Source organism: Triticum aestivum, chromosome 6A (genome assembly GCF_018294505.1).
Source record: "Triticum aestivum cultivar Chinese Spring chromosome 6A, IWGSC CS RefSeq v2.1, whole genome shotgun sequence".
Classification (NCBI taxonomy): domain Eukaryota; kingdom Viridiplantae; phylum Streptophyta; class Magnoliopsida; order Poales; family Poaceae; genus Triticum; species Triticum aestivum.
In genome coordinates this window covers 64,132,298-64,139,452 of record NC_057809.1, presented here as the reverse complement: position 1 = coordinate 64,139,452, position 7,155 = coordinate 64,132,298, and positions in this window count along the sequence as shown.

Below are 7,155 nucleotides of genomic sequence, written 5' to 3'. Positions count from 1 at the left end.
TAACGGCACACGTTGAATGTGGCATCGTGGGAGAGATCGTGGGTGGTTCTTTATTCGGAAGGGCGAAACGTCCGCCCCGTCCCTCTTTATAAGAAGAGGAAACAGGGGCAGTTCGTTCCCCCTCGCTGGTTGCTACTACTCCATCTTCACGAACCTCCGCCGCTCCCCCCTTCTTCTCGAAGCCGAGAGAGTAGCGCTCCGCCCCCATTGCCACCAGCATCACCAACGCCGTCGACCTCCCCCACCACCTCCGCCATGGCTCCGAAAGCCGACAAGGGAAAGGGCGTGAAGTCGGCCGAGGCACAGCGGCTCGCGGCGCTGCGGAAGGAGCGGGCGATCTTCTCCCCCCAGTTCGGCGCGAAGGAGCTGAGGGAGTACTTCTACCTCTTTTGGGCGACGGATACGCGGGCACATTCGCGCACGAGGGTACTCCCGGCCGCCGCTTCAGAACTGGCTCCAAACGGGTACCCATTCTTCGCGATGTTCTTCTATTGCGGGCTCTGCCTGCCCTTCTCGGAGTTCTTCTGTGATATCATGAACACCTACGGCCTCCGCCTCCTTGATTTCACCCCCAACGCCGTTCTGACCATGGCAGTTTTCGCACATTTGTGCGAAAACTTTGTCGGAGTCCACCCCAATGTTGCCCTTTTCCGCCACTTCTTCATGCCTCGGATAGAGAGAGGAGAGCCGCTTGCCGGAGGGATCGCCTGGATCTCGAGAGTCGGCAAGAAGGAGGCGTACTTGGAGGGTGAGCTCCGCAGCAAGTGGGAGGAGTGGAGAGCGGAGTGGTGCTGGATCGTCGAGGAGAATCCGCAGCCCTTCACCGCCGTGCGCCAAGCTCCAATAGTGCGCGGCAATGACTGGAGCAACGTGGCCCCGGAAGACGAGAGGCTGAAGATCGCCATCACTAGGATCCTTCGCCTCAGGCTTGCCGGGCTCACTCTAGGCGCTGTAGGCGCAGATTTCCTCCGCTGCCGCATCGCCCCCCTGCAGGAGAGGGGGAGGCCCGCCTGGGAATTCAAGAACTCGGCGGACATCATGAGGCTGCGGCCGGGCCTCAACTACAACTTCACCGTCTTGGAGCTGGATGCAATGCTCCTGGAGTTGTTCAAACGCGATCCCCAGCACCCATTCACGCTGGCGAGGGGCGTCGTTCCATTGTGCAATAATTCTTCGCTTGACCGGATCCGCGCCATGATGCCGTTGTGCGATTCACACGGAATCGTTCCAACTTGGCAAGAGCCTGCGGATGACGTCGTGCAAGCGTTCTTCGACAACTTGGAAGAAGTGCCGGTCTGCGCTGACGAGCAGAAGAGCCTCACCCGTGACACCACCGACGAGGAGCTGCAGCGCATCGCCACTAGGGCGGAAGAGGTTGCGGCCGCAGCTGCCGCGGGCGTGTTCGGGTTCACTGTGGAGGAGGCAGAGGCGGCAGAGGCGGCAAACCTCGCCGAGCGCGCGGAGTTCATTGGCGAGGAAGAGCCTGCCGGCTCTGAAGCTGAGCCGAGCGAGGCCGGCGAGGAAGAGCCTGAGCCTTCAGAAAGCTTGCCGCAGGCGGAGCCCCCGGCCCCGCCAAGAAGGCGTCTTCGCAGGGCCGCGGACGTAGCGGGGCGGCAGCCGGGTCAACAGCCGCCGAGCCATGCGACACGCTCTACCGCGGCAAGCAATGTTGCCGCGGGAGCGCCTCACGCAGCAGCGGCAACTGGAGCGGGATCTTCCCGGGCCACCGCCCCCGCCCCCGCCAAGCGGGCAAGGGATCCTACTCCTCCGCCTCGCTGCATCGAAGGGGAGCCGGACTTCGATCTTTCCGCGCTCAGCTCCAACGAGGAGGAAGAAGAGTAAGTTTCTTTGGTGCTCTTGTAGTTCTTCAATCTTGCTGTTTTTATCTTGTATCTGACTTGCTTCAATCTGAACTCCTTTCTTTTCAGGACGCTGGCCCAGAGAGCGGCGAAGAGGGCCAAGGCCGTGGTGATTGTCATCGAAGATGACCCCACCGTGTCTGCAGGGGGTGGGTCCGAGACCACCTTGACGGACCCGGCAACCACTCCTCAAAGCAGCCCCCAGCGCAGCTCCCAGCGTAAGTTCATAGTTAGCTTTCTGCTGTCAGGCGCGCATGAGTGTTTTTTCCTTTATTGATATCTTGCTTGTTGATTTGTGTAGGAGCAGAGCAGCCATATCAGGAGCGCCCGGAAGCTGGTCCCGAAGTGCCATCTGATTCGACTACGCCGCCAAGGGAGGAGTCCCCGGCAAGGGAGCGCTCTCCGGCAAGGGAGAACTCTCCGGCAAGGGGCAGTTCTCCAGCAAGGGACAGCACCGTCGATCCTGCAGCGGCCGAGACCGCAACTGCAGATCTTGGCACAGGTAATTCACTTGTCCAAAAACTTTCCCTTGGGTTCTTCTTCTTCTGATTTTCTTCTCTTGGATTTTTGATTGATTTTTCTCCCTTCTTCGTTCTTCAGACCCATCTGCTGCTGAGCCAATGGAGACAGAGGGCGCCGGCGAGGAAGGCGCGCATGGCAGCACTGACGATGCCGCCGCCAACAAAGAAGGGGCCGGTGCTGATGAGACCGCCGGCGAGGAGGCCGCCAAGGCTGCCGCCGCAGAAGCCGGCGAGGGGTCGGGCAATCGCACTGACGACCCTGGGGCCGCAGGAGCACCAGGCGCTGTGCCGACCACCGATCCCTCTACCGCTGCTGCGGAGCCGGGCTCCGAGGAGCCCCAGCCCGGCGCCTACTTGAAGGCCGGCGACGATATCTTCATCAAGCTACCCTGGGCGTCGAGCTCCATGGCGCCGGTCGAGGGGGAAACTTTCGATGAGGAGGTGCTCGCCTCCGCTGGACTGTCGTTGGTTGACGCGCCCAGCAGCAGCAGTGGCGAGCCTGAGGAGGAGCAGCTGCTGCGGAAGCTGCTGTCACTCTATCGTGCACGGCAAGCCAAGCTGGCTTCCCGGGAAGCGCTTGTCGTGAAGGCGGGAGTCGATATGGAGAATCGCGCGGAGGAGCTCCGGGGCCACAACCAAGAAGCTCTCTGGTCCCTGGCACAGGAGCGGGAGCGACTCGCCGAGGAGCGCACGGCCTTCCTTCTCGAGAAGGCCGAAGCTGAGGAGGAACAAAGGCTGGCCGCCGAGAAGCAGTCCGCGCGAGAAGGCGAATTGGTGCAGCGGAAGGCCAACCTCGACAGCTACGAGGAGGAGCTTGCCGAGCACGAGCAAGCACTTGGCGGGGCGCTCAAGGAAGCAAAGGACGCTGCCGCAACCGCAGAGGCCGCCAAGAAAGAGCTGGAGGAGAAGGTGGCGCAGCTGGAGGCCAACATCGGGAAAAGCGGCGAGGAGCTTGCCGCGCTCAAGCGTGAGCGTGAGAAGGATGTTGCCGCCCACGGTGAGCTGCAAGGTCTTCTCGCTGAGAGGGGCAAGGAGCTCAGCGCCGCCAAGGATTCCAATGCAGACCTGGAGTTGAAGCTGGCCACGCTGACGCAGACGCTGGACGGCGCCAAGGAGCGGGAGAAGACCTTGTCGGAGAAGGTCAAGGCTGACAAGGCGCTGCTGGAGAGCATCGCAGTTACCCAGAACTCATTCAGAGATACTGTGGAGCACTGGACCGAGGGTCTGGTGAATATTGCCGCAGTCATCGACGAGGAGCTGGCGCAGCTGGGGATGGAGGACTTTGGGTATCCCTCCGATGAGAATCTCCAACCCAGCGCCAAGCTCAGCCTGTTCTTCAAGGGCGTGGCGACGGCACTCCAGCGGCTCCGGGAGAGGATCCCAAAGCAGCTGGCCGACGAGTCGCGCAAAATCTACGCCGGGGTTCTCCAGAAGGTGCTGATGAAGGTGGCCTTCCGCAATCCAGGCCTCAGCTTCACCAACGTCCTCAAGTCCTTGCCGCCAGATGCCGATCGGGACGCACTCAAGGCCCTTGTCGCACCCATTGTGGACAAGGTGAACGAGATCAAGAGGGCTGAGGGCGATCGCGTAGACTAGGCCGCCCATTTCTTCTTTTCCCTTGTCGCTGCTAATCATGTTATGAAAACAGTCTGTTAGAGCTGCGACGAGTTATCTTGTAATATAAATTTATTTCTGTTATCAATTGCTATGTTATTTCCTCTACTATATTCCTTCCTTTGTATGTTTTTACCCTACGCTTCTAGGGAACTTGTCGGCGCAGGCACCCGAGCCGCGAGCGCTGAGTGCGGAACATCAGCAGCCTGCTGGCGGCGCTGCTTCCGACAAGAAACCTTGTCGCGACTAGATGCAGCACACTTAAGTTGTTGAGCGGACTCGAAACAAAGTAAGGGCACAACTAGCCACGAGTTGGTTCCTCCGCGCACAAGTTTTCCATACAAAGCAGGGTCGTTCGAGGAAGATAACTCAAAAATTTAAAAACTGATCGCTCAAACTTTGGCAACTTAGCTTTTCTGTCGTTTGCTTCCCGGCAAGGCAAAACTTTGCTTGAACGACGCCTGGTCCATACCACAATCTTCTCCTTCCCCCCCGGCAAACTTGTGTGCGAGGGAACCTTCTTTTCCTTTGTTGAAAAGAAGAAAGAAGAGAAAATAATGATATGGAGCCCTTCGGCTCGTTATTGCTTACCGGATGTAGGTGCTGCACAAAGTGTTAGATAACGCATGCAAGAAAGACACTTAATGCATGAAATGGACAAGTTGTGCGGAGCACATGGGGTTTTATTTATGCACGGGATCTGCGCCCGGCTTTGTACAAAGGATTACATGCAACAACGGCAAGACTTTGTACAAAAGGTGGTTGCCGGAACGGGTTCCGGCAACCGCGCCCTACGGGAAAAACTTACGAAGATGTTCTATGTTCCAGGAGTTGCTCACCGGAATGCCATCTTCGGTCTCAAGGCGGACAGCGCCGGGCCTAGTGACTCGTTTCACCCGATAAGGTCCTTCCCACTTCGGCGTCAACTTGTTGGAATTCTTGGCGGACTGAACGCGCCGAAGAACAAGGTCGCCTTCCTCGAAGCTTCTGGCCTTAACTTTGCAGCTATGGTAGCGGCGCAAAGCTTGCTGGTATCGAGCAGCTCGTACAGCTGCCTGAAGACGATCTTCCTCAAGGAGCAGCGCGTCGTCTTGTCGCAGCTGCTCTTGCTCAAGCTCATCATAAGCGAGCACTCGAGGCGATCCGTATATGAGTTCCGTGGGGAGAACTGCCTCTGCTCCATAGACTAGAGCGAAAGGCATCTGGCCAGTGGCTCGATTTGGCGTCGTTCTGATCGACCACAGAACCACTGGCAGCTCCTCGATCCAGTTTCTTCCGCACTTGCGCAGCCTGTCGAAAGTTCTGGTCTTGAGCCCGCGCAGCACTTCAGCATTTGCCCTCTCTGCTTGACCGTTGCTTCTCGGATGAGCAACAGAAGCGAAGCAGACCTTGGCGCCAAGGTCTTGGACGTACTGCATGAAGGTGCGGCTCGTGAATTGCGTGCCGTTGTTGGTGATGATCCTGTTAGGGATCCCGAAACGGCAAACAATTGACCTGAAGAACTTGACTGCTGACTGTGCTGTCACCTTCCTCACTGGCTGCACTTCCGGCCACTTTGTGAACTTGTCGATTGCGACGTACAAGTACTCAAAGCCCCCGACAACTCGTGGGAAAGGGCCGAGGATATCGAGCCCCCAGACCGAAAATGGCCAGGATAAAGGGATCGTCTGGAGAGCTTGAGCAGGCTGGTGTATCTGTTTGGAGTGGAACTGGCACGCTTCACACTTGGTTACTTGTGTAGTTGCATCCTGGAGGGCTGTCGGACAAAAGAAACCTTCCCGGAAAGCTTTGCCGGCAAGTGCTCTTGCGCCAATGTGGTGGCCACATATGCCTCCATGTATCTCTGCCAACAGCTTTTGTCCATCTTCCCGGCAAACACACTTCAATTTCACACCGTTGAGTCTTCTTCTGTACAGTATGCTATCGATAAACTGGTACATACTTGACTGCCGGGCTACTTTTTCCCTTCTTCTTGCTCTTCGGGAAGTTCTCCTGTCTGAAGGAAATGGACAATCTGTTGTGCCCATGCTGGAGCTTGTGGCTCGACAACAAGGACTAAAGGCACATCTGCTGCTGCGGGAACATCCGCTTCTACGACAAGGACTTGCGGCCCTGCCAGAGCTTGATGTTCCCCGGCAAGCTTGCCGGAGCAAAACTTGTCAGGAGCGTCTGCTTCAACGGAACAAACCATAAGGCTTGCTGGAGCAGACTGCCCCTCAGCATCCTTGGTGTTGATCTTGGGGACTTTCTTGGCGGCGGCTTCGGGGAGCTCTGCCGGAAAGTAGTCACCAGAAACCAACTTCCTCTTCTTGCTTTGTCCAGTTGATGGTGTTACGGATGGTTGAGTCAAATTGAGCACAAAGATCCCTGGTTCCATAGGTAACTTTAGTGCGGCGCACTTTGACAGGCCATCAGCAATGTTATTCTGAGCTCTTGGGATATGCTCCATCTGTAGGCCGTCAAAGTGCTCTTCTAGCTTCCTCACTTCATCAACATATGCTTCCATCAATGGACTCTGGTAGTTCTTGTTCACTTGGCGGACGACAAGCTGTGAGTCACCCCTGACAATGAGCTTCTTGATCCCAAGGTCTGCTACGATTCTGAGACCGGCAAGCAATCCTTCATACTCTGCAGTATTGTTGGTTGCTTGCTCCTTGGGAAAGTGCATCTGGACTACGTACTTGAGGTGCTCTCCGGTGGGCGCGACAAGCAGCACGCCCGCACCGACGCCTTGCAGCGAGAAGGCACCATCAAAGTACATCAGCCACTCTTTGCTTGCCTCTTTGACGGGGATGCTCGTCTCTGGGATTTCTTCATCTGGTGTTGGCGTCCATTCTGCTATGAACTCTGCCAATGCTCTGCTTTGGATAGTTGAAGTGCTCTCAAACTTGAGGCCAAAGCTTGACAGTTCCAGCGCCCACTCGACAATCCTGCCTGTTGCTTCTGGATTTTGCAGTATCCTCTTCAGCGGAAAGCGAGTGACGACTGTGATCTCATGTGCTTGGAAGTAATGGCGCAACTTTCTCGAGGCCATGAGGAGGCCGAAAAGAAACTTCTGCACACCAGAGTACCTTGATCTAGCCCCCTGTAGAAGGGAACTGACAAAGTAAACTGGACGCTGCACCATTCTCTGCTGCATCTTATCATGCTCCTGCGCAGAT